The 7,923-nt window shown below is 62.8% G+C and overlaps 1 non-coding gene across 1 annotated transcript; it reads right to left on the bottom strand.

Annotated features, from left to right (window-relative positions):
• Window positions 1–7,804: 7,804 nt before the first annotated feature.
• Window positions 7,805–7,923, bottom strand: LOC131872358 (5S ribosomal RNA). The gene has a single exon (XR_009370513.1). It is a non-coding gene; the product is annotated as a 5S ribosomal RNA (ribosomal RNA).

Below are 7,923 nucleotides of genomic sequence, written 5' to 3'. Positions count from 1 at the left end.
GTTATGAGCTTGTCGCAGTGTGTACTTAGCAAACCGCGACCCACGTGCGAATCCACCCCGGCCACCCACCCCCGTCGAGGTGCACACCCTCCCTCGCGAAGTGCGCCCCGTTCGCCAAGTGTGAGCCCTGCCCGGGTGCGCGCACCTTGCTAGGGCGTCGGGTGTGCACCCGGCCCGGCCTACGTGCGTGCACCTGGAGGGGGCGTCGTGTGCGTGCAGTGTCCCGTCTGCAACGCGGTGCCCACACACCACCTCGGGCGCAACGACCTGCGCTCACATGTGGGCCGAGTGCACCTTGGTGCATGTTCGGGGCGCCTCGGGTGCACGCTCGATCTTGCCCCGGTGCACCAAGGCGCTCGGTTTGCCCCGGGTGCGCACTTGGTGCAAGGTGGGCACCCAAAATAGGGATCAAGCACCAAAACACAAGTTTCGGGATGCAAAATGGGACCCAAGGACCACAAATGCGTTCCAAGACCCATGATGGGTCCACGAGAACAAAAATGTGTTCCGAGACTTAATAAACAAATATTGGGTTTTAGGAGAAGAAACATGCTCTGATGCCCAAAACGAGAATCGACCCCGAAAAGGCCACAGGCCAAAAGTGGGATGCGAGACAAAAAAAAATGGGACCCGAGGACCAAAATTGGGTTCCCAGGTCGAAGACAGGGCAACCGGACAAGAAACGACCTCTAAGGCTCGAAATGAGTCCCGACGACTAAAACTTGACAAGAAGCACCCATCAGGCACCCAACTCGACACCCATGGGATGCCGACCCACCCGGGCTTCCACCTAGCACACCTTGGCACCCACCCACCCTCGCACCCAACCTCGCACCCAACTTAGCACCTTTGAACCCACATTGGCACTCACCCTGACCCTGGCACCTTGGAACCCACATTGGCACTCACCTTGACCCTGGCACCCACCTTTGCACTCACCTTGGGACCCACCCTGGCTCCCACCTCGGCACCCACCCAGACACCCACCTTGGTTCCTTGGCACCCACCTTGGATCCTTGGCACCCACCCCGACACCCACCTTGGCACGCAACTTGGCTACTTGCCACCCACCTTGGCTCCTTGACGCCCACCCCGACAACCACCCCGTGACCTACCCTGGCTAGGGTTGGTGCACACCCACCCTGGTGCCCACCTTGGCACCCACCCTATGACCCACCTTGGCACGCACCTTAGTACCCACCCCGTTACCCACCCTAGGACCCACCCCGTGACCCACCTTGGCCAGGGTGGGTGCCTTGGTGCGCACAACTTGCCTGGGCTGCACACCAGGGCGGGCTCAAGATGGCACCCGCGTTCCGTTTTTTTCACTATCTTTCAAAACGGAAATTTTAAAATCTCATTTTTTTCTTTTTTTTGCCTTTTCTGGAAATTAGTGAAGGCAGCGCATCAAAGGTGCGCAATGCTGGTGCGAACCCGGGAGCGCTCCGATGTGTGCTCCAAGGTGCGGCGTGCACGAAGTCCGAGCCCGGTTTGCCCCGGGTGCGCACCTCGCGTGCACCTTCGCCGGGGTGAGCACCTTGGCTGGGTTGCGCGCCCTGGTGCGTACCAAGGAGCGCTCTGAAGTGTGCTCCAAGGTGCGGCGTGCACGAAGTCGGAGCCCGGTTTGCCCCGGGTGTGCACCTCGGGTGCGCACCTCGCGTGCACCTTCGCTGCGGTGGGCACCTTGGCTGGGTTGCGCGCCTTGGTGGGCACCATGCAGTGCACGAAGTCGGAGCCCGGTTTGCCCCGGGCGCGCACCTCCGCCAGGGTGGGCACCTTGGTGCGCACAACTTGCCTGGGCTGCGCATCAGGAAGGGCTCAAGATGGCACCCGCGTTCCGTTTTTTTCACTATCTTTCAGAACGGAAATTTTAAAATATCGTTTTTTTTTGCCTTTTCTGGAAATTAGTGAAGGCAGCGCATCAAAGGTGCGCAACGCTGGTGCGAACCTGGGAGCGCTCCGATGTGTGCTCCAAGGTGCGGCGTGCACGAAGTCGGAGCCCGGTTTGCCTCGGGTGCGCCCTGGTGGGCACCATGGTGCGCACCAAGGAGCGCTCCGAAGTGTGCTCCAAGGTGCGGCCTGCACGAAGTCGGAGCCCGGTTTGCCCCGGGTGTGCACCTCGGGTGGGCACCTTGGTGCGCATGCCTTGCCTGGGCTGCGCACCAGGGCGGGCTCAAGATGGCACCCGCGTTCCTTTTTTTTCACTATCTTTCAAAACGGAAATTTTAAAATCTCATTTTTTTTTGCCTTTTTCTGGAAATTAGTGAAGGCAGCGCATCAAAGGTGCGCACCTCGCTGCCCACCACGGTGCGCAACGCCGGTGGGCACCCGGGAGTGCTTCGAAGTGTGCTCCAAGGTGCTGCGTGCACGTTGTCGGAGCCCGGTTTGCCCCGGGTGCGCACCTCGCGTGCACCTTCGTCGGGGTGGGCACCTTGGCTTGGTTTGCCCCGGCTGCGCTCCGAAGCGGGGTTATTGGAGCGCCGCCTCTTTTTTTGTCGGAGCGTTTGGTGGGGTTTCTCGCATTGGCTCTTCCGAGGCCCGGTTGCCACCCTGGCGCGCACGAAGTCGGAAGTAGGGTTAATTGCCCGGGTGCGCACCTTTGCCAGGGTGGCACCTTACCTGGGCTGCGCACCAGGGCGGGCTCAAGATGGCACGCGCGTTCCGTTTTTTTCACTATCTTTCAAAACGGAAATTTTAAAATCTCCTTTTTTTTTTGCCTTTTCTGGAAATTAGTGAAGGCAGCGCATCAAAGGTGCGCACCTCGCTGCCCACCTTGGTGTGCTCTGAGGTGCGCACCCGGGAGCGCTACGAAGTGTGCTCCAAGGTGCGGCGTGCACGTTGTCGGAGCCCGGTTTGCCCCGGGTGCGCACCTCGCCTGCACCTTGGCCGGGGTGGGCACCTTGGCTGGGTTTGCCCAGGGTGCGCTCCGAAGCGGGGTTACTGGAGCGCCCCCTCTTTTTTTGTCAGAGAGTTTGGTGGGGTTTCTCGCATTGGCTCTTCCCAGGCCCGGTTGTTGGGTGCGCTCCCACCCTGGCGCGCGCGAAGTTGGAAGTTGGGTTAATTGCCCGGGCGCGCACCTTCGCCAGGGTGGGCACCTTGGTGCGCAAACCTTGGCTGGGCTGCGCACCAGGGCGGGCTCAAGATGGCACCAGCATTCCCTTTTTCTCACTATCTTTCAAAACGGAAATTTTAAAATCTCGTTTTTTTTTTGCCTTTTATGGAAATTAGTGAAGGCATCGCATCAAAGGTGCGCACCTCGCTGCCCACCTTGGTGTGCTCCGAGGTGCCCACCACGGTGCGCAACGCCGGTGCGAACCCGGGAGCGCCCCGATGTGTGCTCCAAGGTGCGGCGTGCACGAAGTCGGACCCCGGTTTGCCCCGGGTGCGCACCTCGCGTGCACCTTGGTGCGCACACCTTGGCTGGGTTGCGCGGCCTGGTGGGCACCATGGTGCGCACCAAGGAGCGCTCCGAAGTGTGCTCCAAGGTGCGGCGTGCACGAAGTCGGAGCCCGGTTTGCCCCGGGTGCGCACCTTCGCCGCGGTGGGCACCATGGCGTGCACGAAGTCGGAGCCCGGTTTGCCCCGGGTGCGCACCTCGCGTGCACCTTCGCCGGGGTGGGCACCTCGGCTGGGTTGCGCGCCCTGGTGCGCACCAAGGAGCGCTCTGAAGTGTGCTCCAAGGTGCGGCGTGCACGAAGTCGGAGCCCGGTTTGCCCCGGGTGTGCACCTCGCGTGCACCTTCGCTGCGGTGGGCACCTTGGCTGGGTTGCGCGCCTTGGTGGGCACCATGCAGTGCACGAAGTCGGAGCCCGGTTTGCCCCGGGCGCGCACCTCCGCCAGGGTGGGCACCTTGGTGCGCACAACTTGCCTGGGCTGCGCACCAGGAAGGGCTCAAGATGGCACCCGCGTTCCGTTTTTTTCACTATCTTTCAGAACGGAAATTTTAAAATATCGTTTTTTTTTGCCTTTTCTGGAAATTAGTGAAGGCAGCGCATCAAAGGTGCGCAACGCTGGTGCGAACCTGGGAGCGCTCCGATGTGTGCTCCAAGGTGCGGCGTGCACGAAGTCGGACCCCGGTTTGCCCCGGGTGCGCACCTCGCGTGCACCTTGGTGCGCACACCTTGGCTGGGTTGCGCGCCCTGGTGGGCACCATGGTGCGCACCAAGGAGCGCTCCGAAGTGTGCTCCAAGGTGCGGCGTGCACGAAGTCGGAGCCCGGTTTGCCCCGGGTGCGCACCTCGCGTGCACCTTCGCCGCGGTGGGCACCATGGCGTGCACGAAGTCGGAGCCCGGTTTGCCCCGGGTGCGCACCTCGCGTGCACCTTCGCCGGGGTGGGCACCTTAGTGTGCAGACCTTGGCTGGGTTGCGCGCCCTGGTGGGCACCATGGTGCGCACCAAGGAGCGCTCCGAAGTGTGCTCCAAGGTGCGGCCTGCACGAAGTCGGAGCCCGGTTTGCCCCGGGTGTGCACCTCGGGTGGGCACCTTGGTGCGCATGCCTTGCCTGGGCTGCGCACCAGGGCGGGCTCAAGATGGCACCCGCGTTCCTTTTTTTTCACTATCTTTCAAAACGGAAATTTTAAAATCTCATTTTTTTTTGCCTTTTTCTGGAAATTAGTGAAGGCAGCGCATCAAAGGTGCGCACCTCGCTGCCCACCACGGTGCGCAACGCCGGTGGGCACCCGGGAGTGCTTCGAAGTGTGCTCCAAGGTGCTGCGTGCACGTTGTCGGAGCCCGGTTTGCCCCGGGTGCGCACCTCGCGTGCACCTTCGTCGGGGTGGGCACCTTGGCTGGGTTTGCCCCGGCTGCGCTCCGAAGCGGGGTTATTGGAGCGCCGCCTCTTTTTTTGTCGGAGCGTTTGGTGGGGTTTCTCGCATTGGCTCTTCCGAGGCCCGGTTGCCACCCTGGCGCGCACGAAGTCGGAAGTAGGGTTAATTGCCCGGGTGCGCACCTTTGCCAGGGTGGGCACCTTACCTGGGCTGCGCACCAGGGCGGGCTCAAGATGGCACGCGCGTTCCGTTTTTTTCACTATCTTTCAAAACGGAAATTTTAAAATCTCCTTTTTTTTTTGCCTTTTCTGGAAATTAGTGAAGGCAGCGCATCAAAGGTGCGCACCTCGCTGCCCACCTTGGTGTGCTCTGAGGTGCGCACCCGGGAGCGCTACGAAGTGTGCTCCAAGGTGCGGCGTGCACGTTGTCGGAGCCCGGTTTGCCCCGGGTGCGCACCTCGCCTGCACCTTGGCCGGGGTGGGCACCTTGGCTGGGTTTGCCCAGGGTGCGCTCCGAAGCGGGGTTACTGGAGCGCCCCCTCTTTTTTTGTCAGAGCGTTTGGTGGGGTTTCTCGCATTGGCTCTTCCCAGGCCCGGTTGTTGGGTGCGCTCCCACCCTGGCGCGCGCGAAGTTGGAAGTTGGGTTAATTGCCCGGGCGCGCACCTTCGCCAGGGTGGGCACCTTGGTGCGCACACCTTGGCTGGGCTGCGCACCAGGGCGGGCTCAAGATGGCACCAGCATTCCCTTTTTCTCACTATCTTTCAAAACGGAAATTTTAAAATCTCGTTTTTTTTTTGCCTTTTATGGAAATTAGTGAAGGCATCGCATCAAAGGTGCGCACCTCGCTGCCCACCTTGGTGTGCTCCGAGGTGCCCACCACGGTGCGCAACGCCGGTGCGAACCCGGGAGCGCCCCGATGTGTGCTCCAAGGTGCGGCGTGCACGAAGTCGGACCCCGGTTTGCCCCGGGTGCGCACCTCGCGTGCACCTTGGTGCGCACACCTTGGCTGGGTTGCGCGGCCTGGTGGGCACCATGGTGCGCACCAAGGAGCGCTCCGAAGTGTGCTCCAAGGTGCGGCGTGCACGAAGTCGGAGCCCGGTTTGCCCCGGGTACGCACCTCGCGTGCACCTTCGCCGGGGTGGGCACCTCGGCTGGGTTGCGCGCCCTGGTGCGCACCAAGGAGCGCTCCGAAGTGTGCTCCAAGGTGCGGCGTGCACGAAGTCGGAGCCCGGTTTGCCCCGGGTGCGCACCTTCGCCGCGGTGCGCACCATGGCGTGCACGAAGTCGGAGCCCGGTTTGCCCCGGGTGCGCACCTCGCGTGCACCTTCGGCGGGGTTGCGCGCCCTGGTGGGCACCATGGTGCGCACCAAGGAGCGCTCCGAAGTGTGCTCCAAGGTGCGGCGTGCACGAAGTCGGAGCCCGGTTTGCCCCGGGTGCGCACCTCGCGTGCACCTTCGGCGGGGTTGCGCGCCCTGGTGGGCACCATGGTGCGCACCAAGGAGCGCTCCGAAGTGTGCTCCAAGGTGCGGCGTGCACGAAGTCGGAGCCCGGTTTGCCCCGGGTGCGCACCTCGCGTGCACCTTCGCCGCGGTGGGCACCATGGCGTGCACGAAGTCGGAGCCCGGTTTGCCCCGGGTGCGCACCTCGCGTGCACCTTCGCCGGGGTGGGCACCTCGGTTGGGTTGCGCGCCCTGGTGCGCACCAAGGAGCGCTCCGAAGTGTGCTCCAAGGTGCGGCGTGCACGAAGTCGGAGCCCGGTTTGCCCCGGGTGCGCACCTCGCGTGCACCTTCGCCAGGGTGGGCACCTCGGTGCGCACACCTTCTCAATGTTTTCTTGCCTTTTCTGGAAATTGGTGAAGGCAGCGCATCAAAGGTGCGCACCTCGGTGTGCTCCGAGGTGCGAACCCGAGAGCGCTCCGAGGTGCCCACGAAGTCGAAAGTCGGGTTAATTGCATTGTTTTCCCCGGGTGCGCTCCGAGGTGCGCAACATCGGCGCGCACCAAGGAGGGCTCCGAAGTGTGCTCCAAGGTGCGCACGATGGCGTGCACCTCTGGTGCGCACGATTCGGAGCTCGGTTTGACCGGGGTGCGCACACCTTGGCTGGGTTGCGCACCTTTTGTGCGCTCCAAGGTGCGCACGAAGTCGGAGCTCGGTTTGCCCCGGGTGCGCACCTTCGCCAGGGTGCGCACCTTGATGCGCACGCCTTGGCTGGGCTGCGCACCTTGGTGGGCGCCATGGTGCGCACCTTTCGTGCGCTCCAAGGTGCGCACGAAGTCGGAGCTCGGTTTGCCCCGGGTGCGCACCTTGGTGGGCGCCATGGTGCACTCCGAGGTGCCCAAGATTGGTGCGCACCAAGGAGCGCTCCGAAGTGCGCTCCAAGGTGCGCGCGAAGTCGAAAGTTGGGTTAATTGTCCGGTTTGCCTCGGGTGCGCACCTTGCGTGCACCTTCGCCAGGGTGGGCGCCTTGGTGCGCACACCTTGGCTGGGCTGCGCACACCTTGGCACCCGCGTTTCCTTCATTTTAAATTTTTTTTTTTTACAATCTCTCAAGTGGGAAATTCTATAATCTCAACTTTTTTTGCCTTTTCAGGAAACTTTTGAATGGAGCGCATCATTGGTGCGCTCCGAAGTGTGCTCCAAAGCTCTCTCCAGCTGCGTGCACCTGCCCCGGCCGCGCACCCGGCCCCGCCCAGCTTCGCTCACCTGTCCCGGGCGTCTGGTGCGGAACCTTAGAGTAAGAAACATCACCGTGCACCTTGGCCAACGTGCGCGACTCGACCGAGCGCGCACTGGCCGAGGTGCACACCGATTTCACCTGGGTGCGCGCGCAGCACCTCGGGCGCACCGGGGTGCGCGCACAACGCCCGGGTTGCACCGTGGCCTGTGTGCTCGGGGCGCCTCGGGTGCGCGCTCGGTGTCGCCCCCGCGCGCGCGGTAGTGCGGGCAGCGCACCCCGGCCCGGCCCGGCCCCGACGAGAACGCAAACGGGCAAAAGGTTTATTCAAATAGCATTGCGACGCCCGGCGAAAAACTAAAAAAGGGTGCAACACCGGGACTTCCCGGGAGGTCACCCATCCCAGTACTACTCCGGCCCAAGCGCGCTTAACTGCGGAGTTCTGATGGGATCCGGTGCACTAACGCTGGTATGATCGCACCC

Source organism: Cryptomeria japonica, unplaced genomic scaffold, assembly GCF_030272615.1.
Source record: "Cryptomeria japonica unplaced genomic scaffold, Sugi_1.0 HiC_scaffold_573, whole genome shotgun sequence".
In the NCBI taxonomy this organism is placed as follows: domain Eukaryota; kingdom Viridiplantae; phylum Streptophyta; class Pinopsida; order Cupressales; family Cupressaceae; genus Cryptomeria; species Cryptomeria japonica.
Note: the sequence above shows the minus strand (reverse complement) of the source record. Positions and strands in the feature narration are given on the sequence as shown.